The sequence below is a fragment of the Dermacentor andersoni genome, chromosome 6 (assembly GCF_023375885.2).
Source record: "Dermacentor andersoni chromosome 6, qqDerAnde1_hic_scaffold, whole genome shotgun sequence".
NCBI classification, from domain to species: Eukaryota; Metazoa; Arthropoda; class Arachnida; order Ixodida; family Ixodidae; genus Dermacentor; species Dermacentor andersoni.
Window position 1 is genome coordinate 167,444,691 of NC_092819.1, and position 26,634 is coordinate 167,471,324.

Genomic DNA, 26,634 nt, shown 5'->3' on the forward strand with positions numbered 1-26,634 from the left:
TGTGTCTTTGCTTTAATGCACCATGAATTCCTTATGCTTGGCTTAGTCGACGTCTACGATAGCTGTCTTGTGATCACTGAAATGTACTGATATGTACCCGAGATTTTTGGTTGTTAGATGTGTCTGGAAGACGAGATTCTGCCATGCTGCGTGGTGGCTGCTGTCGTCGGTGTGACCAACTGTAACGCAAGTGAACTTTGTAGACTGCTGACAAATGCATGTCTGTTCCTAGCCTCTTGGTTGAAATCCCCGAGAACGTTCCAGGGCACGGACGGACGGACGGTCAGATGCCGCGGGTATGGGGCATTAAAGAATTTCGCCTTAGTCGCTTCTGTTCCGCTTCGCTCGCCTTGGTGCGCGGTGACATGTTAGCCGAGCGCATGCGCATTCGCTCATTTTTCTTCTAGCGTTTGGTAGAGGGGGAATCCACATTCTTGGGGCGCTTCTCCGAACCACTTGCCGTGGAATGATCACCGGGCTGCTTGGGAGCCATCCGACTAACTCGACTGCTGCAACGAGACGTCTGACGAAGGAGCGCTGCCGCGCGTGCCGCTGTGCCAACACGTGATTGCAGAGGGAGTGTAAGGAGGAGAGGCCACAGCTGTGGCGGCGCAACTGTTGCTATGCGCCGCAGGGCCATCACGTGATAACTGACAGAGTGTGACGGGGAAATGCCCCATCTGGCACCGTTCCAGGGCACGGACGGACGAACGGTTGGACGCCGAGACTATGAGCCAATAAAGGCTTTCGCCTTAAAATAGGGAGCTTGCCTCTTTACCACCATGTAAGCGGCACTCCGGCTGTGGCTGCAATGGCAGACATGTCGAGATGGACGCGGGCCCGCTTTTTGTAACACAAAGCAAATGCTTTATGTGTAACAGCACATCTAAGAATATATTTGGTAGAAATCGCGCACACAATAAAATAAAACCATTGCTTGATAACAATGATAAACATGTGGTCAGGCCCTACGTTTTAGAGCAAGCAACACATAGCAGACAGAGTTTAGTAGATGCGCTCGCTTCTACATTTCCTGACTGAGACGTGAGATGGCATCTGCAGCTTCAATGGGCACACCGTTCTATGTGTACGATTTCCAGATCATACTGTCACGTGGTATTGACGGTTAAGAAGGCAGCAAGAGAGATAGAGAAAACAAGGGTAGGAAAGGCAGGGAGGTCAACCAGAACAACATCCGGTTTGCTACCCTACACTGGGGGTGGGGGAAAGGGGAATAGAAAGAGGAAGAAAGGGAGAGAGGAAGCACTGAGTAAGTGTGGGAGCGACACCATACACAAGGACACTATAAACGGTCTGTTAAGCCCGTGCACTTCAAGTACCGCACTAGTGCACGAATCGCTTTTCGAGCTAGTGACGGGTGTGGCCACGGTCCGAGTATCTTTGACTCGGTGAAACATCTCGAGTCCAGTCTGCGTAAAGTTGCCCGCAGAGAGAGGCGTTGGACATCGTAGCGAGGGCAGGTACACAATAGGTGCTCGATGGTCTCCTCGCACCCACAGGAGTCGCACATCGGGCTCTCGGCCATTCCCATACGGTAGGAGTATGCGTTCGTGAACGCCACTCCCAGCCACAAGCGACACAACAAGGTTGCTTCGCCGCGGGGAAGGCTAGATGGCAGTTGTAGCCGTAGCGTGGGGTCCAGTTTACGTAATCTGCAATTTAGGCAGCAAAACTGTGATTAACGAAACGAGCGCTATATTGGGCGAACTTGTGCCCTCAAAAACAGGCTACACTCGAAGAACAACGGTAGCAGCGAACACACTCGGCGATCGTCGAAAATCTGATCAGCGGGTCAAGCGCGTCGGATATTATACAGCAGTCGTCGAATGTTCCAGACTAATCGTTGGGACCCGCGTGCCTTCCACAAAGTTCTACACCATTCGCGTCAGGCGATGAAATCAGATAACACAAGGTTCGGCGACAACAGACAGCGGATAGAAGCATCGATAACTTTCCAGAAACTTCGGATACATGCAAGCGCGTCCCGCGCTGTGTGATAACATTTGTTAGGCGGCGAAACGTGTCCGCCCGATAAATATAAGTACACGTGTCAATACCCCCCCTCTTAAAAAGCATCGACCCGATGCTGCAAACAAACGAAAGTACTAAAGAACAGCACTAGTAGCAAAGAAAACAACAAAATAAGGAAGTTCGTCGGCGTCCGTAAAAGGGTTTAAGGCACACCACGTGGACCACTTCAGATCGTGCGCGGCGCCACTGTAAATGCGAAATGCCGTCTGGCACGACCTCATAGTCCAGTGCGCCAATACGTCGGATGACCTTGTAAGGTCCGAAATAGCGTCGCAGTAGCTTCTCACTAAGTCCTCGTCGGCGTATCGGGTTCCATACCCAAACACGGTCACCGGGCTGGTACTCGACGAAGCGTCGTCGGAGGTTGTAGTGTCGGTTGTCGGTCCTCTGCTATCGTCGAAAATCTGATCAGCGGGTCAAGCACGTCGGATTTTATACAGCAGTCGTCGAATGTTCCAGACTAATCGTTGGGACCCGCGTGCCTTCCACAAAGTTCTACACCATTCGCTTCAGGCGATTAAATCAGATAACGCAAGGTTCGGCGACAACAGACAGCGGATAGAAGCATCGATAACTTTCCAGAAACTTCGGATACATGCAGGCGCGTGCCGCGCTGTGCGATAACATTTGTTAGGCGGCGAAACGTGGTAGCCCGATAAAGATAAGTACACGCGTCAATACTTTCGGAGCGTCAATGCCCAAAGTGTGAGCCCAGCACTGCAGGGAACCGATCGGGCTAAGAAGGTCAGCGGGTCGTGGTCAGTCCTAATCCTGACGTTTCTGGTGTCTAGGCGCTCTAATGCCCATACAATCACGAACGTTCGATTGTAGACAATTTCTTCTGCAGAGGGCTCAACATTATACTGTGGAATGCAACAAGGCGCTCATCTCCATCAGCCTTCTGAGAAAGGCAAATCGTTTTTTATGAAGCGTCCGTGGCCGAGTAGAATTCTTCACCCGCGATTGATGCTGTTAAGCCAGGGACTTATGTGAGGGCTTGTTTTACCACATGGAATGCATTCTGTGCCTCTGCGGTCCATGTAGACGTATTTGAGACTCTCTTGTTTGTTAGCCTCACCAATGGAAGGGGCTAGCTTGGGACGTAGTCTCGATAATAATTTAGGAGTCCCAGAACACTCCACAGTTCTTTCTTTGTTTTTGGTGGCCTGAGCTGTTGGATGGCGCGAACCCTATCTGAATCTGCATCATGAATGCCAGTACCTACCTCATGCCCCAAATACTTTACCCGCGGCTCGCTCATTCACCTCTCGACTTCCGCTCTGAGAGCCATCGGCACATTGTACGAGTGCGTTCGCGACTGCTTAGCCCCCAGAACCAGTGTGATTGTGTGCTTTCCTCACTCGCAATGATATGGCCTGTTCGACATCACCTCTTGAAGATCAGCCAGCACTCTACTTAGCTAGTCTTTCTGGAGATTGCTGAGATTACTTGCCTTCTTAACCACCAGATATCGTTAGAGAGGCGCAATGGCATGTGTTAGCTGCGAAATTCTAAGTCAGCCTGAAACATACCACCCACATTACTACTTCGAGCGTAGTGAGACCTCATTTTATTCGCATGCACAAGATCCTCAGTGCCAGCGAAATCCACTGTCAAGTAGCTGTCAGCAAGCCATTTTTCCTTCACAGGTAGAGGAGGACCAAGGCATTTCGGTTGCATCTTGCCTCTTTCTGCATTTGGGGTCACAAGTACCTTATCCCACATGCTAAAAACTCTTTCTGCCTAACGCGCTAGTTGTACTTCTGTGCATAACCAACGCCTGCTTTACTAGATGCCCGCCACGTTGCTCGCTTTCCCATTGTAGCGGCGGTTCCCTTAGTCCAGCATAAATTCCGTGAGGCGGCGCTCGTCGCTTTTTCAACTTCCGGCGGATGCGGCGGCTGAATGCTTCCGCCGGCGCGTTATATGCGCGGGCGTCTGTTAGCGAGCGTTATCGCGGGCCCCGAGACGGTGACAGGTGCCATGGTAATCTCAGCGGCCGCAGCACGTGGCCTAAGTTGCAGGCGTTCGCCATGAGAGGCGTTCGTTGCCTTTTCGCGGAGACGAGAAAAGGAAGAGGGCGCGGAACCGAGTTTACCGGACAACGCGGCAGGCATCTAGTAAAGGAGGCATTGGCATAACTCCTTTGTATCCGACTACAGCGTTCGTCGACCATTGGCTCTTCCGCAAAATAGCCTTCAGTAGACAGCCTAAGCCGCTCTTTTTCTGCTGTGCGATCCATCTGCAACGGATCTCAGGCGGTAGCAACACTGCTCGGTGTTCTGAAGTCGGTTCCAGCTCCTCCTGTTCGGCGATCCCACTGATTCCATCTCTCTCAGTCCTACGTCGGCCTCGCAGCATGCGTCATCCTCAGCACCTGTGTTATCGTAGCTGGAATGGGCTGCGGAATCTACATCATTTCCTCTCGCAACCCCCTTGCTCCAGTGATTCCTCCGCTAGGCCCCACTTACCGCATTCGACGTCACGCCCCCGACTCATACAGGGTGAGATAAAGACTTTCGTGGTCGTCTGGAGTCAGCAGCAAATCAGTGTTCCTGTCACCGCGCAGAGTAAGGGGCGCGCTGAGTAGCATTGCCTAGAATACGGGAGGCCTAGGGGAACCTACATAGCGTCTGCAGTAACAGTTTGACCAAATGCACCCGTGACCTGCACCACGGCTTTGCTCTAGAATCTCACGTGGTACCTTGCTTGCCCTTTATTACGGTGACGTCCGCACCTGAGTCAATGCTAACTTTGCAGAGAGTTTCCCCAGCGAAAATCCCAACTCACGTATTTCCCAGCTTCTTGTGGGCTTATCCGAGAGTCTCACAGGGGTCGTTCTCTCACGCGCACCTTCACTTCTTGTGGCTATGCGAGAAACCTCTGTTTCTAGGGTCGATGTGACGCAGCGACTTAAAATCTCTCCGAAAATATCCAGACTCTGCGCGAGCGAAGCAGTGCAGAAACGCCTGATCGCACACACAACACTTTCCGCACCGCAGCTACGTTCTACCTATCCTCGGTGCTCCGACGCGGTCAGTTCGTTCATTGACTGCGCCAAGCGTTTCCTCTGCTGCCGCTGTCGTCTTGACCAAGCTATTTTAACCGAAGCGCTCATCACGTGAAGACCCCCTTTCCGCTTGCAGACGCTCCTTTCTTATCCACTTTAGCTCTGTTGTACGCCCGCCACTTTCGGCGTAGGCTTGTTCCGGCTGCTGGCCATTCAGGCTACTGCTGGTTCGTTTCAAAGGGGTTCTAACATGTTTCCAAGGTGCACCGTGGGCTCCTTGGAGCTTCTTGAAGGAAGTTGTCGAAAGCTTTCACTTTCTTAAGGCTCGCTTTAGTATGGTTTAGATTTCTACTGTTTCCCGCAAAAAATTTCTGCTGCACTCATAGACACATTGTTCCCTGTTCCCCATTATCGGGCGCCTTATTTTGGTCTCACCCAGATGTACTTAAGCGTGTCCGTGGAATGATCGTTCCTCCACTACTATTTTTTTAATTCACGACGCCGAACTTCGCATCTCTGTCGCAGAACCTCTGTCTGCGCTGGTACGCTGGTGCGCTGGCGCTGGTACATTTGTACGTTAAGTGCCAAGGTGCGTTTTCACGCCTTTCTACAAGACCATAATTGTTGGTACCATCGACAAGTACTTCATGAAGCGCTATAACATTAATTTTGCTTTACGATATCTAAGCTACATAAGAAATTCAGAAATGGACAATGGCGGCCGGGAACGCCGTAAGGGTTGTTGCTACTAATTTCCAGAGTTGCCTCTCGCTCTTTACACTTCCCAGCGTGCATATAATTTGTGTGTTCCGTTCTAAATAGCCACGTAAACATTCGTGGATAAGTACTCATTTGGACAGCGTACCGATTTTTTGCGTTAGCACCTGTGCCAGAATGCTGACCCACGAGCGCGACAGATTCTCACGCAGCTTTGTGGAACAAGGCAAAACTTCTTTTCCGCTGGGCAAAAGCTTATGCAATACTTCTGGGACATTAACTAATGTGTCAGCGTAAAAACGCGTGTAAGTCCACAGACCTGTGCGTCACATCTGACAGAATAAAACTAAATAGGTACGCGGCCGCTGCCACATGTGCGATTACTTCTATCAGCGGCCGATTTTGAGGAGGCCGATAGGGCGACTGCTGGCCCCTCATCGTAATGGCACACTTACGACAATTAGCCACGTCGACTTTATTACCGGTGTTGATGCTATCACCACTGCCGGATTAAAAGAACGCACCAACTGAACACCGCGCAAGAGAAAAGTACGGTGTACACCACCGATGTGAAACTGGCATAACATATTAAAGTATCGCGACGGACAGCGCTTAGGCCGTGGCGTTAGAACATATGTCATTGCGATAGGAAGTAGCACATTTCTAACGCCGCGACAGAAAGTGTCTGTCGTCGACACAGAAACTTCCTGTTGCGACGTCAGAACCACTGTCATGACAGAAAGTTGTTGCGACTTCAAAACCTTTTCTGTCACGACAGACGGTCTCTGTTGCCACTTCCGAACTGTTGGTTGACACGATAGAATGTTCCTGTTGCGACATCAGAATTTCTGTCGCAACGTCAGAAGGGCTTGTCGCAACTACAGAAACGTCAGAAACTTCTGTCGTACGACATAAATTTCTGTTGTCGCGACAGAAATGTGTCGTTGAAACAGAAACGTTTGTTGTCTTTTTCGACCGGGTACAGATGAAATCATTTGCTAGGCGGGTTCTTCTTTTACATATGAAAGTGTAGTGACGTCGCTTCCTGCTTTTGTATGCTACAGAAGCCGCTCCCGGCCACTGCAGCTTGTGCAACCGTAATCGTTACCGCGAAACGCATGCGGTGAACGCTACGGGTTTCGCATTGTTCAAACGAGCCTTATCCTCTATCTTGTGGTTTTGACACTTGTGCTTATTTGCTGCCATATTTGGACCCTCCAGGCGCATATTTGTTAGCGGCGTAGCCGTCGCGTGATGTTTCGCATACATAGTATGCGCGTGACGTCACATCCGCTGCTGTCGTCTGCTTCCGCTACCTTCTGCCATCTTGGGGAACCTTATCAACAGGTGCGCGCATAGGCCCGCATAGGCCTTGCGCGTACCTTTTCCAAGTTCCCCAACATGGCGCCACCGTACACCGGAAGTGGCGGAGTATCCTTGAATGATGTACGTGCATACTATGTATAAGGTTCAAGGGTGATAACACCATCGCCGCGCGTCGTGTGTACGAGTGAAAGCACGTGAGGGGAGGCGACGATCGCGGCTCCATCTGGCGCGTGCGAAGGAGTAAGCGGCGAGCAAACATGCCCTTCGCACGACAGGCCGTGGGTGGATGGAAGGAAGGGCCGCCCTTGTGCTCCAGCAGCTACTGCGCGGTTCGTGGCGGGGCGAAAGCAGAAGTGACGCTTGCGGCTCAATCTCGCCCGCCGTATTGGGGGCGAGCTCCACCACAGGACAAGCTGGCGCTGCCGTCGGCGTGACGTGTATGACGGTTCTCCAGGCCCCGCACACTCTCGAGTTCCAGCGATCGCCACAGAGGGCGAAAAATCAACCGTGGCGCGTTCCAGCATGAAGTGCACAAGTGGAGTTACTGTAATTTGGTAGCACACGTTAATTTGCATTTTCTTTCTGCTCGGCGTGCTCAACGCGGCTAAATATTTGATGTATAAATGCACATATTGTAACCGTCAAACGTAGTTAACGTGAAATATTCTGCTAAATAAGCAGACAATTGTTTGTGTTGTACTTCTGTTATTAAAGTCTGTGTTTTATTACTTGAAATAAGGTTTTGAGATCTCACTGACGTCCGACATGCAGCAGCTCACTGGTACCGAATGCAGTACGTGCCGTTTATCAATACAAATTGTACGGCGGTAATGTTTGCGAACGGAGTGGTCGTTTTCTTTGAGCAGCATTACGCAGGTTCATTTTAATTTGGTAACAACAATATCTTAGTCAGATTATGCGTTCAAAATTCTATAGCTGCCACCAAGCGAACGTGTTTAAAGACGGTGAATTTTATCAGCTGTGGTGTTTCACTGCCACAACAGCTGCATGCACGGCTTCCGTCGTTAGTGATCCGCTGCGTCTGGCCGCGCGATGTCGTGTTGCTTTTAAGAAATGTGCTAGCTAGCCTGAAATTTTGCCGCTAGAACCGAGCACAGTCCGTTTGGAAACTACCCACGAAAATGGATGAACCTTGCAGCCTCTGCGTGTGCACCGGTGAGTAAAAAAGCATTGCTTCGCATTTACAACTTTGAATTTCTTTGCGTGCGAGGCGGAAAAACAGATTCCGGTAGTCATTTCTTAAAAGTGGAAAATAATAATTATAAAGTTATCGCTCTTCAAATGAAATTCAAACAAAGCTCTTTTCATTTCGCCACGTTGCGAAAATTCCCAACACGGAGTACAGCATAAATATTAAATACTTTTGGCTGTTTCTGCATAAATGATACGCTGTGATAAATTCACTGCATATTAGCGCAGTTGGGTTGCATTTGGGTTAATTGCATTTGGTACATGACAAAATTGCTCCGTTTATTACCTAGTGCCTGACAAAAAATTTCGTCTAATCGAGGCTTCACTAAGCACAGCCCACACAAGGACACCATTGAAACAAATGCCGACTCAAAACAGTGTTGTGTGTGTGTGTGCTTTTCTGTCATGAAGCATTTTGTGCAGTGTTCTCAGTCGTACATGAATTGCAAACTCACCTACACTTCCGCCATAGTAATTGAGGCCCTTTTTTCTTTCTACTACAGCATCCAAGACGCTGCTCATAGTTCTCCTCCTTCGGATCACTCCTTTAAACTCTATTGTCTCTGGACGTACAAGCCAACAGTTAATGCGTCAGCAAAGAGCCAGAATCCTCGCAAGGTATGTTTCTGAACACTTCAACTAGAACCGTGATTTGTTCATTTATTTGAATAAGTTTTGTTTCGCCCTTTTCTGCTTGCATGTTTGCCATGGTTTCGTAATTTTTCTTTTCAGGAAGATGGACAAAAGAGAGATTATTGCTCTGCAAGCGGTCCACGCCAAGCCATAAGAAGCTCAGCAGTCTCCATAATGACAACAGGTCCTCTTGAACTAGGTGGCTGACCATAAAATGCTTGCAAGTTTACCACATAGAGGGTTGTGAGCCCTATCAAGAAAGTAACAGCCTACAGTTTTGTATCGTACCCAGCAGGAAGGCTAAAATTTGACATACAAGCTTACTTGCTCTTAAGGGCGTTTTGTGACAATCGGAGAAGTAACATGTTGAGTCCCAACTTGTTTCTTTTCTCGTCATTACAGCCATGACGACTAGAACAGAAACAATGTAGCAAGCTCCTACTTGCTAATGCACCAACTCTGACATCTGCTATTTGCAAATCAGATTGACGGGCCTGACCACCAAGTATCACATGCTCCCCATAGCGTTAATTTGTTATATGAAGCTGCAAAGAATTTTAAAACCTTCAAAACCGCCCAGTGCAATTTTGTGGAAATTATGCTTCATGTTGACAAACTCTAGCAGTCACTCTTCACTTTATTATTCTCTTTTTTATTTAAAGTACGCTCAGGGCGATATGCCACGAAAGAGGGGAATGGCTACAAAGCAGCAGAGTAAAACAAACAAACAAGAGCAGTAAGTTCTGGTAATGCAATGATTCTCTCGATTATAAAATGTTAGCTAATCTTTTGCCAAAAAGTTTGTTATTGATGATGTCTACGATACTTGAGGGAAGGTGGTTCCATTCCTGGAGTGTTCGGGGGATGAAAGATTGAAAGAAAGACTTCGTTTAACTAGAATCAATTCCTGCCTTATTGCGATGACCGATGCGGTTTGGAATGTCCTTGAGGTCGCGGTATGAAGCTGTCGTTAAGTGTGATATGGCGGAAAATTTTATGAAATAGTGAAACACGAGTGACTGCGGCGGTTAGCTAAGTGAATAAGCAGGGTTTGCGTGCGGGCTAGTTGGTGTTCCATTGTTACAAACGTCACTTACAGCGTGTCCATAGGCGGGGACCAAAAGAAAGTCCTGGTTGGTTTCATTTAGGTTACACTCCCGGTACTGTTATAATTAGAAACGAGCATAGTGATGCTGTACTAGTTCAAGGGAAGTAATAAGATGAAGGCGGCTACGTTCCTATACTGCACGTGCGTATTCATGTTTCGAGTGTATTAGAGCCTTGTAAAGGTGTAATGTTAGATTAGATTATGGGGTTTTACGTGCCAAAACCACTTTCTGATTATGAGGCACGCGGTAGTGGAGGATTCCGGAAATTTCGACCACCTGGGGTTCTTTAACGTGCACCTAAATCTAAGTACACGGGTGTTTTCGCATTTCGCCCCCATCGAAATGCGGCCGCCATGGCCGGGATTCGATCCCGCGACCTCGTGCTCAGCAGCCTAACACCATAGCCACTGAGCAACCACGGCGGGTCAGGTGTAATGTTAAAGTAGACTTTGGAAAAGTTGCAGTGTAAGTGCCCGAGCAGGTGAATAGCATTGTTAATTACATACTCTATATTGATCCAAGTTATTTGTAATGTGTACACCAATATAGTTATAGGACATGACGAAATCTAAGGTAACGTTGTTAAGACGATAAGTCCTAGGATTAGAATTAGATCTCGATATTGCAATATTTTCATTTGTTAACTAGAAAAGGCTCATGTACAATTTTCATGAAATCGGTGACTAGGATAGCCCTGCACCGAAGAGTTGGCTAGAAAAGGTAACTTCACGCAGCCGGCCTACCCCATACTTCTTAAACATGACAAATCATTAAAATGAATTTTTTTCTTTCTCTTCAAGCAGCAGATAACATACCTGACGACAGTGTGTTCACTAAAAGCTTTTGAAATATACTCCAAGTTTGGCTTAACATTCAGCCAGTCAACAGTGGACGAGCAAGGGAAGCCTCAGCATAGGAACTTGACTTCGTCACGGCCCTCACAAATGTGTTTGATTGTTGAAACGTTGGCTACAAGCTGAGGCTTCCCTTGCTCACCTCTGTTAGTCAACTGAAGTGTTCGTCCCCTTGTAACGTTTTTGAACTGTTTAAACACAGAAACCGAGATGCTTTTTCAACATTAAACCGCCAATTGCATATTCCAAGGATCCGTGAGCGTTAATTGGGTATACTTATATATTTATTTAGTGTCCTTGTTTAAACACAATATTTGCAGAGGTCCTTGTACGCACTGTCGCCTCCCTACGAGTACTCCACTTGTGTCAAAGCCTTTACTCCTGCACCTGAAGGCTACATGTGCAGCAGAAATATCAAGAACAGACTATAAGTAATCTAACATTTACCATAACGTTATTTTTTCTACACTTCGCGCCTATCGCCAATGTGTTATGAAAACAATGCGGCATTGCAGCTCGAGCTTACCTTACTGACAGTACATCTTCGCCGAGCACTTCTTACGTTGCTTTTTTTTAATCTAGCTGAAAGCGGCGAAGGCAGAGAATATACGCATAGTATGAAACACTTCAAACAGCACTGTACACAATACAAGTACGAGTGTAGCCGAGCCGAAAAACCGTTGCCTGAAGCTTCCTTCTCCTTTAGCGGCACGCCGAACACGATGATAAAACTTCGTTCGATTTCGGCTTTCAATTCCGCTAAATATATTACTATCTGTGTTTCTGTATGTTGTAAAGTCAGTCATTGACGGCATTAGCTCCACCTGACCTGCACGAAAATTGTGGGCAGGTATTGCTTCATTGACGATTGACAATAAAGAACGTAAGCTTACTTGTCTGACGTGTTTTCTTGCTAGTTGAGGCCTCTGGGTCACCTGGCGATATAATAATTAAATGTATCTGTAGTCACAGTACCGTACATACGAACACCGCCCGGAAAGCGGTAGCGAAACGCCCAAAACCAGCGAGCGAGAACCGCAACGAGCCCCACCAGCCGCTACCGTAGCGGCCATGTTGTTCACTACGTAATGATGATGATGTTAGTTTTGATTTTGCCAGCACCATCTCTCGGTCGCATACTTTAATTCACAACGCTACCGCTACTCTTATTTCCGTTGCACTGTGGAAGGTACAGTCTCCCTTCTCTAAGTTTATATAGGTGTTCTCTGGGTTCACGATCACACAGCGGCCGCGTCGGTTGCTTCGGAATCGCTCAAGCGAGCTGAAAACGAAAGTTTAAAGTCTCATCTGTGCTGCGGTTCTGATTAAAGGGCTCCTGAAACGGCTCGTACTAATTTTGTAGGCGCGTACGGTACAGCTTAAGTAGAACATTCACACCACAATTTAAGTGAAGCCTTACGTATTAAGGGAGCTACAAGCGATTACAAGTTACTCTCCTCCCTAGCCATGTTTTTTCTCCTCAACTCGTTCGCCAAGAGATCGGGGATAAGCTCCGTCTTCACTGGTTCTGCGTCACGATGCGACGTCACATCGTCTACTTCTGGTTGCTTTGGAGCCCGCCCGAGCGAAACCTCTCCGCTAGCTGCTTGGCCGTCGATCAGCAGCGAGAGCTATCCAAGCAGCGTGCGTTGCAATCGTTTTGTTGATGGTCATTCGCGTCATGATCCCGGAGCTTGAGAAGCGGTTGCGCTGGATGAGCGAGGAGATGGGTTTTGACCCATATAGCGACACAGCTTTTCGCAATCCGCTCCACGCTGACGACGGCAGCAGCGATTCGCCACCACCAGACTCGCCGAATTCCCCTGACGGCCCCGACGACGACAACGATCACCCGTAAGCGTAAATACGGAAATCGACTTTCTCTATTCGATACATGTCTGTTTTCTCGGAGCTGTCTAGCTTGTAACAGGCAAAACTATTACGAACATTATTTGTTTACCATAAAGTTGGAAAAATTATCGATCACGCGCCCTGGGCAGCCGATCGGATAGCTCACCCCACTGACGTCAATTGGGTGATTTACGTCATATGGGCAGGGCGGCTTCGAATTCCGCCGAGCAGTGCGCTGCGATCAGCAGCGATGTGCCTTATTAAAACCTTATAATAAACTACACGCTTTACGCGGAGCACTTAGATGTATTAAATAATGATCAGAAGGACCTACTCTAACGACTCAGCACGTTTGTAGAAAATCGTCAAAATCGTTTCAGGGTCCCTTTAAGTGGGGAGGTTTTCCCACTTCGGGGTGTTTGCTTGACAGCACCTGAAAACAATACAATAGATAGTGGCTACCTTTGAAGGCGTCCAGCATGCTAGACCATACTGTTCGGTGCCGCAGTCCCGGACTTAGGCAACGGAGCCTGGTGTCAGCCTTCACACGTGCCCGCAGGACAAGAAGCTGTGTGAAGCTTGGATCGCGAAACTTAGGGCCAAACAATAAAATTTTTCTTAGCTCAGTAAGGAAGCCTTCATTGCGATGAGGCCACCTTATGTCACTCTGAAAGCTTCCTTACTGAGGGGGCCTCGGTGAAGGCTTCCTTTGTGCTTCCTCAGCGTAAGGTAGCTCCGAAGCTACCTTCATGCGTCCTTACGCCGCTCCTGGCTCTGAACGAACGCTTCACCTCAACGCATAGCCACGTGACGTTTCCTTGCGCATGCGCACTGTCATCCACCTGCGGAGAAGCGCGAGCACGGTACCTCTTGCCAGGCATGTTCGTTTCAGTCACGCGTGCGGCATGAAAACGTTGCTAGGCTTTGCCCGACGCAGCGTGCCAGCGTTGCTGGAGCACATCAAGTTTTGCACTATAATATGGTACTTTTTTTCCGTTTAGTGAATAAAACTAGAAAAAAAAAACACCCACGCATCTCTATATTAGCTCTTCAATTTAAATATTGTGTGACGATACATTTTTTTATTGAATAATGGTGTTCGCGTAAAGCTTTTTAGAGATCATCTCGAACCCAGGCATGCGACAACCACTCCTTACGTGAGGACGGGCGAAGGAAGCTTTCAGAGTACGCTTGCTTCCTCCATCGGTCCTTCGCTGTAAAGAGGCCTCACGTAAGGTTAGGAAGCGCTCGAAGGAAAGTAACGTTTCATTGTTTGGGCCTTAGAACCTGCAAGCAGCCATCGGATACAACTCGGGAGTGCATCAAGCACTTCCGCGAGGAAGATTTCTAATACGACGTCGAAGCTGCGACGTTCCCGGTGAGCAGCACAAAGCGCGCACCGAGGCTTTCGCCCGCGCGCGCTGCCCGTCTCATGTCATGATTCATGAAGCTTTGGTCTATGAACTTGTGCACGCTAGATACCGGCTAGTTCACTGGAATGGAAATGGAATGATAAGAAGCAAATTAACAAAGGAGGCATTCCATATGCTCATGCTTGTGACGTGGCACCAAACACTGAATAATGCACTGGAGAGAAAAAGGAGCAGCGGGTAATCGCTCGCTGAGAAGACCGATAAACATACAATGCGACGCAACTTGAGAAATAATGATATTGCAACGTCCAAAACTTTGGAAGAAAAGAAAAGAAAATACGATGCAAGAAAACTGGATCGTCACGACGGCACATCACAAGTCGCCGTAGACGTCGAAGTTTCTAGCTGTAACGAAATTATTTTGGAGCCGTTCCGATAGTGTCCACGCAGCAATGGTCGCTTGTGTACTGTCAAATGCTCATATGCTGCGGCCTAAAGCTCACGACACCGTGCGAAAACATGTCCGCAGCGAAAGCGAAACATTGTGCACGGACATGCATCCAGACGCGCAGTCGATCGCTGCGAACCCGTGCGATCGCTGCACTGAGGCTTCATTCTGCTATGCTCCATTTGGTTGTACAGACAGTCCGCTATAAGAACACATTTCACATGGTCTGCTCTCAGCCACTGACGACCTTTCACGCGAGAAACCGGTTCAGGGGACTCGATCACGGCGAGCGCGTGCAGTGGGCGGTGACTGTACGTATTCGGTAAAGAGCTAGTATGCCTGCAAGCCGTTCTGTGCTTTCTGTTCGCCCAAAATTATTATTTTGGCACTAAAGAACTTCCTTCGTTTCGAGAGTACTTACATAAACATCCAGGAGTAAAAACACCACGCGGGAGCGTGGTGTTCTTATTGAGTGCCGGCAGCCAAACCTATGAGGAGCGCGCCGCGTTTCCCTGATACTACGCAAGAGAGGCGCTTCCGACAGATGGCGACTCTGTAAGTCGACGCCTAGAGTCACTGGAAAAAATTTCAGAGTACCGCATTCGTTTTCCCCGCGCCGCCGACGCGCTCATTGGCCCAACCGTACCATGTGACCTCTGGGGTGCCATATACCTTCCAAGCGCCGGGCGGGCCGGCTGAGTTAGAGCGCAGGCAGCGCAGGTTCCCTAAGTTTTTTTTTTTTGTGTTTTCTAATTGTCGCGCTCGCATTTGACTGCAAGGAAATCCTGCCTGCCTGCTGCACCTTCGGATGCAGCAACCGAACTGAGTCTGGAAAGATTTTTTTCTAGATTCCGACCGGGAAAGATGGCCGAGATCGTCGTTCTGCGTGGTTACACAAAATCGGCCGGGAGAACTTCAAGCCTACAAAAAACACCCGCGTGTGCGGGGTATAAGTACACCTTGCTTGTGCTTTTCGGCACTGTTTTATAAGATATTTAAGCGAAGTGCACGCAGTGTTAGCGATGCTACGAAAATAGGAGTTCATTGCAGGGATCGTTCCCGTCTTGCACTCTTGACGCGGGTACACGTGTACGCGTTTGTTGCTCAACACACGCGGTTATTCCGTGCTCGTGGCACGCGAAGGCACACTTGTCGCGCGAGAATTCCGCGTCCTCACGTGCACCAGGTATTTGCATGATTTCTCCGCGCACGTGAGCGCGCTCTCGCCTCGAGTCACTCGACCCATATGGCACTTGTTTTTCTCAGATCGTGATGATCGTAGTCAATAAAAACGTGGTCAATACGAGGCCCATGATACTTCCTTTTTTCCACTTATCCTTTGCTCATTTATACATACGCATTTCGAGCTTGAAACCAATGGCCAGGTGATAGTCACAACACATGCTGCAAATTTTGAGCTTGTAAGCCGAGCACATGCAATGAACTGAAGTCAGCATACATATTATGTTGAAATGCTACTGTGCATACACAAATAATGTGCTTGATGCATAACAAGAAATACAAAACAACAGAACACCCAGTAGCTTTAGTTTCACTCTTTCACTATGCATGTTACATAAGTCGCTCTAAAAGCGCAAGAATTTTATACATCGCCTATGTAACTTAGAAAAAAGAAGTGCTGCATCACCAGCGGGTGTTCCTGCTTTTTTTTTTACACAGGCAGCAAATCTTGGAAGTCTAAGAAAACAGTCATAAATAAGTTGAGAAGAGTAGCCGCTCATGAACGCACTAGACAGCCGCGTTCATAAATCGCAATGTAGCAAACTCTCGCTCATTATCAGTGTACAGAAGTACATGTACGTTGCTGTAATCACGCAAATGGCTCATATTGGCCTTCCACAAGATTTAGTGCGCAAAATGGTCATCGAAGTTGGTTTTTACGCCTGCTGTGCACAGATCGTCTTACTATCACGGCCAAACGTACACCGGTGTGCACATGGCAGTCGCAGTGTGTCGTGCGTATACGGCGGACAAAGTCGCCCTGCAGAATCGAGAACGCGCGGTATTCGTTTACAAACTTAATTAGATGTATCCGATTTAGCTTGTGGAATTATACAATGAATGTACGTGCCTGTGACATTGTCAGGTCTTAGTTTCGTCCTGCTTGGAAACATTCAATAGAAGCCGACGGCGGTCCACGATGTTCATGCCCAAAAGCACAAGCTTGCCTCATTCCGGCTTGAAGTAACGAAATGTTCCTTTCGTAGCTCGCTCCGCGGAAGGGGAAAAAAAAGCGCGTGCATAAGCTCCCGATAGCAGCGCTAAGCTGCTGCCCACAATCGTAGCACAGTTCCAGCAGTAAACACGATCGGCGTGCAAAACAACCACCGGCTGCATTACTTCGCACAACATAACATTTAATTTTCGTTCTTAGCAATCATTATTTCCGGGCACAAAGTATTTGTACTTCAGCAAACACTCAACCCGATGTGTCACCGAATATCAAGCTCTTCCAACACGGCAGCCTTCCCGCGACGCAGTCGGCTTGGAAGGTATATGGCGGTGGCCGCTCAGTGTTGCCAGTCAAATCCCGACCTTTGCGGTACTCTGAAATTTTTTCCAGTGACTCTATCGACGCCCACATGGAGGAAAGCGGAGGCTGCGCGCGAGGGAGGGGGGGGGGGAGGCGGCTTCGATTTCGCCAACAAATGCGTACTTTGCACGGTCGCGCGCGCCGTATCTTGAAAGAGATCTGAAGACGGCTCGTACAGCTTTGTGCGCAAAGTGTTCTCGCCGCTCTTGCGTTGAAGTGATCGACCGCACGAACGTCACTTCGCTCGCTGCTGCTGCCGCGCTCGCTCGCGCCAGTGTCCAGTGTTTTGCAGCGAGTGTCCACGCTCATTGAGTGTGATGTGCTCATGTTTGCTTGTGCGCGCTGACAGCATGCTTATTAATGCACTTAGTAAGTGAGTTTTTGCAAGTTTATACGGCCGATAAAGCTACCATTCTTACTTCTTTTAGCTGTCTACTAATTTGCTATCGCAATCAAGGCAAATAAACATGTTGCGCAATCACAGAAATTCACAGATCACAGAATCCTAAGGCTTGCCCCCCCACCTCCTCCCCTCCCTCCGCTACTCCTGATGTATCACGCGCTACGGAAGGCGGCGCGCTTCCTCCCCGCTTTTCTCCCTTGCGCACACAAGACTGAGCCACCATCGTCAGCTCACCCATGCCAGCTCCCATCTAGGTTTTCACTCGCACATACAGCATGCGGCGCGCGGCCACGACGTTATCGGCCTTGGTCTTTTTACACACCATGAGGGCGTCGGCAAGAATGCGCCTGGAGCGTCCATATAATTGCTATCGCAACAATATAATAAGAGTTTCCGGCAACCGAACGGCCCCGTGGCCCATTACTTTCCGCAAAAGAAGAAGCAACAAAATCGAACTTTCACCGTGCGACTATTCGCTGCGCCCCAACAATGTCTTTTTTTTTTTCCTTTTGTGGGGTGGAAGCACAGAAATGAAAAAAACGCAAAGGAAAGCATATTAGCCACAATCGAATGCCTACTGCGGCTACACCCCCCTGGTGGTACGCTTCCATTACCTCACGCACGGTCTGATTCTGCCTAAAACCATTACCTCACTGAAGCGTGGTCCGCACATGGCTGCGGGCACAACGCCATTCTTAGTAGTATTTAGGTCCTGTTTCTCTTTCAATTACCTGATATTGTGATTACTTGATGACTTTCAAGTACAGTACCGCCTATGACATGGTCAGCAGCCTGTCTTCATTTATTCGCGAAGGATAAATTATTTGTAAAGTGCTGCCAAGAATGCGCCATTATTCTTTTGCTTCCTAAACTTGGTTTAGATATATAGTTACAATAAATATTAAATGAAAAGTGACCATCGACTATTCATGAAAGCAATCATATATATTGTAACACAAAGTCGATTGAACCCACGAGGTAATTGGCATATTGCCGACGATTAGCACACTGGATAAACAGGTGCGTACAAGAGCCACATTTCTAAGAGGTACAGTGCTCAGCGATCGAAACGCAATACTCGGACAGCATGGTGGCCGGCGATTTTTGCGCCACGGGTGATCGCTGTGTGGCCGAATGCAGTCGTGATGCATGAAAAAGATTATCGCTTTCATGTGACATAAAAGTACATCATCTCAGTGCCACCAGCACTCACCGGCGGCACAAGAATGTACCGGCCGCCATGTTGTCCTAGTATCACGTTTCAATCGCTGAGCACTGTACATTTGTTAACCAGTGGTAACGGCGCGTGTAATACCGGCGCTTCGTACGAGTCTTCTCCTTTCGAGCTGTTGATGATTCGCCCAACTGCTGCTGTCTCTAGTTGCCTCTGTAGTGTTGCTGATGCCTTTGCGACCATCATACATTGCATATACTTCGAGACGCCATTTCATGATTACTACCAGTAAGGATTGCGCGCAAGCACGTCGATACTACACAATAGAATGCAGCATGGCTACGTAGACCCAGCACTGCTATACACACGCTTCCCAGTATCTAATCACACAAGCATCCACCAAGAAACTTCGTTGTGTTTTCCAATGAAAAGAAGAAAATGTAGGCTGAGTTATGAAATACTATATCGCAATAGCGTGGAACTTATTTCTTTTCAGGTATTAGTCTATGCTCCTTATAGAGAGACATAGAGAGAGAGAGAGGCTTTTTATTAAATATACAGAGACTATTGCCGGCGCGTATACAACCGCTGGCATGCTACTCTGCATATGAATGGGGAATGGGATTAAATGATTCCCGGGGAGAGTAGGAAAAATAATAAAAAAAGAGGAAAAGTAAATATCTGCGCAAGTGCGCCTGATACTAATATTTAGAGGTGACATGGCGGGTAAACTTAGGCTTTCCTATATGAAATGTTGAATCGTTAAAGTTTTCCGATTAGTCCAATTTCTGACAAGCCTTCGAAAAGGAAATCCCAAACCCGCCACTGTATTGAAGGGCCGAGCATTGGGTCTAAGATGCTGGGTAACGTTAATGGATCGTGGCAAATCATTTCTATTTGTCGCTCTAAAAATTGGCTCTCCTCGCTGTACGCGGGGCATTCAAGTAATATGGGCTCCTTGTCTCGAAGCTGCCACAGTTAACACAGTAAGAATAGGTGGTGCGTCCTATGCGGTAGAGATAATTGTTCGTAATAATTAATATTTGGGGTTTTACGTGCCAAAACCACTTTCTGATTATGAGGCACGCCGTAGTGGAGGACTCCGGAAATTTTGACCACCTGGGGTTCTTTAACGTGCACCTAAATCTAAGCACACGGGTGTTTTCGCATTTCGCCCCCATCGAAATGCGGCCGCCGTGGCCGGGATTCGATCCCGCGACCTCGTGCTCAGCAGCCCAACACCATAGCCATAATTGTTCGTGTATACCACGTTTAGTCGAAGACGCTGGTACAATGCCTCTAAGTGCCGAGAAAATGGTCGTGGAATTTTCGATCTCACTTCTGGATCAATATAATGAAGAAAACTATCTTGGTCAAGCGGCAGCTTCCAGAGGGGGTCTTTTTCTTGATAGGCATATTTTTTTTGCCATGATCGAAGCGTCGGCTTTGGGAAAAGTATTATTCTGAAATTACGGTATTCGAGTCCATTTCGGGCTCGAATTTTTTTCTTTTCGTTTCCAAAACACCGGCATTGCCAGGTATCCACTGGAACGTGGTGCAGTGCCCAGCAATCTTAGCCTTGTGGTGAAGATAGGAAATGTCAAATGCTACAGGTTGGTTATTAAAACGGTTGTGCCTGTTCCAATACTTTGTAGGGCTGCTTTAGAATCCACGAATATCACCTATATCTTTTGCGGCAGCTCTCGAAGTACATACACAAGGGCCTCCCCAATGCCACATAGCTCAGCTGACGCAGATGATGTCGCCCGCTAAAGAGGAAATGAGAATCGTTGCCCTGCAGAGGGCACGAAAACTCCGTGCGTGAGTTTGGGCAGGTCGAGACATATTTGTCAGCACTCTTTGGGGACATTGGGTGTTATTGCCGTAACGCGCCGCGCTCCAACTGCAGCTGTCGTCGCCATACAGTGTGATGCTGACGTCACGGGGCTGTTTTGAAACTGATGAGGATTAAGCTTAATAATATCGGGCTTAACACAGCTCCTTGTGGCTCTCTTCTCGACGGCGTAACGCGCCATGGGGCGATCACATGAGAAGTTGGCATCCTTGAAGATAGTCTGCAATCCATGCGTAAAGCTGTCCTCCACGACCAAGGGTTTCCAAAGCGTCAAGTATTGCTTTATTGTAAATAGCCTTACAGGCTGCCTTAATGTCGAAAAATAATGCAGTACGTGTGTTTCCACCAACCAATTCCTCTTCAACTGATGAGAGCAAGGCAATGACATCAATTGCGGACCTATTTTGACGAAAGCCATTCATTTCCTCCGAGTAAACTTTCGTAGTTTCCAAGTACCACTTTATTCGTTTGTGAATTATTTTTTGAATAGCTTCCTTACGCAACTAAGCAGAGATATGGGTGTGAAGGAGGCGTAATTTGTTGCCTGTTGTGGCTTCAGTAGAGCAACAACTTTCGCAAGCTCCATTCCGTAGGAATCTCCCCATTTATTCATGAGGCGTTGTAGTACTCCAGAAGACGTAGGCGAGATGTGCGGCAAAGATCTGCGAGCGATTCATAACTCATACCGTCGTGGCGCGGTGGTGATCGCATGTTTATGTCGCCGATTGCTGCCGTGAGCTCTGCAATTCTAAATTATAACCCACCGTCGCTGCTTTGTTGTCTATGGTGTTGGGCTGCAAAGCACGAGGTCGCGGGATTGAATCCCGGCCATGGCGGCCGCATTTCGATGAGGGCGAAATACGAAAACACCTGTGTGCTTAGGTTTTGGTGTACGTTAAAGAACTCCAGGTAGTGCAAGTTTCCGGAGTCCCCCACTACGGCATGCCTCATAAACAGATCGTGGTTGGGGCACGTAATACCACATAATTTTTTTTTCAATTGTAAATGGTAATTCTAAGTCACGAAGGGTAGTCCGAGGTGGGCTAGGCTGATGACTAGAAATATTTAGAGAATGTTTTGCCTCACTGGAATTGAGCCTACAGTACTGCTCTGCCAGCTCTTTCAGCGATGGGCGCTGATGTAGTGACAGTGCGATAAAAGGGTAAAACTGCCGCGGCTCTTTGCGAATGCCTCTGACAACTGGCCAGATTTTGCTCAGCGGGTTTCGTAGGTCCAGCGTCTCACAAAAGTCCCTCCACGATTTCGGCTCAGTTTGGTGAGCTAACGCCGTATGTGTCTTTGTACCCGTCGACGAGTTCTCAGGTATTTGATATTCTTAGTACGCACAGCCTTCGTTTCGGCACGCCTTCGAATGGCACATGACTTTTCGAATTCTTCCTCGTTAGTAGGTGCATTACAATGCTTAGTGGCAGAGCGGGTACTTTGTTGAGGCAGTGAGCTATTGCGGGATTAATTCTGCATTCGTAGTCGAGGCTGTGATCCCTGTCTCCGGCTGCTGTGTAAGTTCCCCAGTCTACCGACTTCAGTTTTACTTTTCTGGGCGACATTCAAAAATGAAGGACAGAAATTAGGATAGGGTAGTGATGGCTACCTCGAATCTCGTATTCTGTACACCAGCCTAACATAGGGACAACTTGACTTGATGCAAATGTGACGTCAAGCTAGCAAACAGTGAGTTTTTCAGGTATGTTATGCCGCCATCGTTCAAGGGCTCTATGTTGTATCTTGCAAGAAGCTTCGCCAGCTTAGCACCACGGGCACATGTACCTAAATTGCCCCAGACTTCGTTCTGTGCGGTAAAATCGTCACAAATAATAGGTGGAGATCGAGCGCTTGTCAACAAATTTTCAAATTTTGACGCGTTGAAGAGCTCCTATATAATTACATAAGAGAGAAATGATTCGTGGAACATTCACCTAATTTGGAAGACAGGGTTAAACTTAAAGGTAAAAGTTAAAATGTACAGACTCTTCAGAGCAGTTTTTTAAGGGGATATATGTTTTATAAGATTTATTTGAAATCTCAATATAAGGAAGAAGCTCAGGAGTCCCGCCTATTATTCTGTTGCTCAGAAATAAAGAATACAATATTGTAATTGTTCAAAGTGGGCCTATTGTATTGACACGTGTACTTATCTGTATCGGGCAACCACGTTTCACCGCCTAACAAATGTAATCGCACAGCGTGGGACGCGCCTGCATGTATCCGAAGTTTCTGGAAAGTTATCGATGCTTCTATCCACTGTCTGTTGTCGCCGAACCTTATGTTATCTGATTTCATTGCGTGACGCGAATGGTGTAGAACTTTGTGGAAGGCAAGCGGGTCCGAACGATTAGTCTGGAACATTCGACGACTGCTCTATAAAAGCCGACGCGCTTGACTAGCTGATCAGATTTTCGACGATCACCGACCGTGTTCGCCGCTATCGTTGTGCTATAAGTGTAGCCTCTTTTGTGGGCACAGGTTCGCCCAATAAAAGTTAGTTTTGTGTTTCACAGTATTGCTACAGTGTTATTTGACGTCACGATCACGTGACATCTGGTGTAGGTGCTTTGCGTTCATGTACCGGACGCCCCCACAAAGCCGTGACCCAAGTCCTCACGCGGAAGACACCAACGTCGCCAAGAATCAGCGAGGTAGCCGCAGGCTGCAAGGACTGCCCCCGGAGCACGGACTTTTGCCTGAGACGACTAGGAAGATCGCCACCAAGTCCACCCCAATGGCAGCCCCAGCATCCCCCGTCGTGCTGCAGCAGCCCAGGGAGCCTCCGACGTTCCGCGGTTCAACTTTCGAGGACCCGGAAAGCGGCTTGAGACGTATGAGAGAGTCGCTGCGTTTAACAACTGGAACAGCGACGACAAATTGCGACATGTCTTCTTCGCATTGAAAGACGCAGCCAGGACGTGGTTCGAGAACCGAGAAGCCACCTTAACGGCCTGGGAACTTTTCTGTAGCGGCTTCCTGCAGACATTCGCAAGCGTCGTGCGCCGAGAAGGAGACCAAGCGCTAAACCTGGGTGCAGCTACCTAATGAGACAACCGCGATCTTCACGGAGGAAATGAGCCCTCTCTTCCACCACGCCGACCCTGAAATGCCCGAGGAGAAGAAAGTCCGCCTACTCATGCGTGGTGTGAAGGAGGAACTTTTTGCCGGAATGGTACGAAGCCCACCGAAGACCATCGACGAGTTTCTTCGCGAGGCCACCAGCATCGAGAAGACACTCGAGATGCGAAACCGGCAATTCGACCGCCGCACGAACTCGAGAAACTACGCCGGAGTTCAGCCACTGGCGACCGACGACCTACGCGAGACTATCCGAGCTGTTGTGCGGGAGGAGCTACAGAAGCTGTTCCCATCATCACAGCCTCAAGTGGCTTCGATTGCCGACGCCGTATGTGAGCAGCTCCAACAACAACTCGGAGTAGCCCCTGAATCGCCTCAGCCGCAAGCGATGACCTATGCCGCCGTCGCTAGCCGTCAGGGTCCCCCTCCACGACCGCGCCAGGGCCCCGTAATGCCGCAATTCCGTCGACCACCACCGCCGCCGCCAGCACGCCCACCCGTCGCCCAGCGCAGCTACCCGAGGAAGACAGACGTTTGGCGCGCTCCTGAGCACCGCCCGCTCTGCTACCACTGCGGAGAAGCGGGTCACGTCTACCGACGATGCCCATACCGGGAGATGGGACTGCGAGGTTTCGCCGTGAACGCTCCGCGCCCGCAGCAAGGTGAACGCCCTCGCGATATCGCCGACTACCTCGCCGCTACTCAGTGGAGCTCTCGACGACCGTCGCGTTCGCCATCACCAGGCTGCTACCTGTCGCCGCAGCGCCGACCACACACTGGCCCAGCCCGGGGCCGGTCAGCGATCCCGTATCCGGAAAACTAAAAGCAGCAACCGATGGAGGTGCGGTTGCTGTTCGTCGAACTGACGAAGATCCTCCGCAGCCGACGAAGACACCGAAGAAACTACCTCGACGACATAATAACGACACGCCGCCGACCCGACGAAGTCTGGAAACAAAGAATACGACGACGAAAGACGACCTGACGACGCGACGTTCCAGCTTCATTTCAACACGACGCAGCCGCGATCCGACGCCGAGACCTAACTGCAACGCCAGACAAAGAACCACCGACCTCGACGTGCTTCTCGACGGCCACGCAGTCACCGCCTTAGTGGACACAGGGGCTGATTACTCCGTCACAGGAATGTGCACGGCAAGAATTACCATTCACGACCGGACTTACCCTGTCACCTTCGTTATCCTCCAACAGTGTTCACGAGACGTCATTCTCGGTATGGACTTCCTGAACCAACACGGCGCAATCATCCACCTGAAGTCGAAGTCAATAACGCTGTCGGAAGATAAATCGATACTGCCGGAGAGCCCTCGTATTCACCACGCCTTGAGTGTGCTCGAAGACCAAGTGAGCATCCCACCTCGCTCCAGCATAGTTATTTCGGTCGGCACCGAAACACCCGCTGACGTAGAAGGCGTCATCGAAGGCGACCAACGTCTACTGCTAGACCGTGAAATTTGCGTCGCAAGAGGGATCGCTCGACTTCATCGAGGGAAAACTGAAGTATTGCTGACAAACTTCAGCCAGGAGTTCAAGCACATCAACAAGGGCACGACGGTCGCGTACATCGAGGAGATTCTGGAAACCAGTAATGCGTTTGTCCTCTCGGATTCCGCCGCATCTACCCCGACGACGATGGTTCCCGAACCAGACTACGACATTAATCCAAGTCTCCCCGTGATTAAGCAGCAGCAGCTCAGAAGTCTGCTCCGACGATACAAAGGATGCTTTTCGACGTCATCGAGGATTCGACAAACACCAGTCGCCAAGCATCGCATGATCACCGAGGAGTGCTCTCGACCACTCCGCCAGAGCCCTTACCGAGTTTCACCGCGAGAACGTGCAGCTATAAGAGAACAAGTCGACGAAATGCTGCGCAACGACATCATCCAGCCGTCGAAAAGCCCGTGGGCATCGCTTGTTGTCCTGGTAAAGAAAGAGGACGGAACCCTACGTTTCTGCGTCGATTATCGTCGTCTGAACAAGATCACGAAGAAGGACGTATACCCCCTCCCACGAATAGACGACGCATTGGATCGGCTCTGCAACGCTAAATACTTCTCGTCGATGGACCTCAAGTCTGGCTACTGGCAAATAGAAGTCGACGAAAGAGATCGCGAAAAGACGGCCTTCATCACCCCAGACGGCCTCTACGAGTTCAAGGTTATGCCATTCGGACTGTGCTCGGTGCCTGCAACGTTCCAGCGCGTCATGGACACGGTGTTAGCAGGATTGAAGTGGCAGACCTGTCTCGTTTACTTGGATGACGTCGTCGTCTTCGCCGACAATTTCGACGATCACCTCAAGCGGCTTGCGACAGTACTAGAGGCCATCAAGTCGTCAGGGCTTACTCTGAAGCCGGAAAAATGCCGCTTCGCTTACGATGAGCGTCTGTTCCTAGGCCACGTAATCAGCAAATCTGGTGTCCGTCCAACCCGCAAAAGACAGCTGTCATCGCACAGTTTCCGCAAGCCATCAACAAGAAGGCAGTGCGTAGATTCCTTGGAATGTGTGCCTACTACAGGCGCTTTGTCAAGGACTTTTCACGCATCGCCGAGCCGTTGACACGTCTAACTAAATGTGATGTTGAGTTCAAGTCGGAAACGCCGCAGCCCGACGCATTTGAAGAACTCAAATGACGCATGCAGTCGCCGCCGGTACTTGCGCACTTCGACGAGTACGCCGATACAGAAATCCATACTGACGCCAGTAGCCTAGGCATCGGTGCCGTTCTAGTCCAGAGGAGAAACGGAGTCGAACAAGTGATAGCTTACGCTAGCCGGTCGCTGTAAAAAGCGGAAGGCAACTATTCTACGACCGAAAAGGAATGCCTCGCCTTCGTTTAGGCTACAGCTAAATTTCGCCCTTATCTTTATGGCAGGCCATTCAAAGTCGTCAGTGACCATCACGCATTGTGTTGGCTAGCGAATATAAAGGATCCTTCAGGACGACTGGCGTGGT

The 26,634-nt window shown here is 49.0% G+C and overlaps 1 protein-coding gene across 5 annotated transcripts in view; it reads right to left on the reverse strand.

The window, feature by feature from the left end:
- Window positions 1–26,634, reverse strand: part of LOC126523413 (solute carrier family 41 member 1-like) — a 474,589-nt gene that overhangs the window by 375,083 nt on the left and 72,872 nt on the right. Inside the window, exon 2 of one of the 5 annotated variants that reach the window (XM_055066791.2) lies at window positions 11,807–11,848. The exons of the other annotated variants lie outside the window; for them this stretch is intronic. The gene's annotated coding sequence lies outside the window, so the exon portion shown is untranslated. The remainder of the gene's footprint in view (window positions 1–11,806; window positions 11,849–26,634) is intronic. 5 annotated transcript variants of the gene reach the window in all.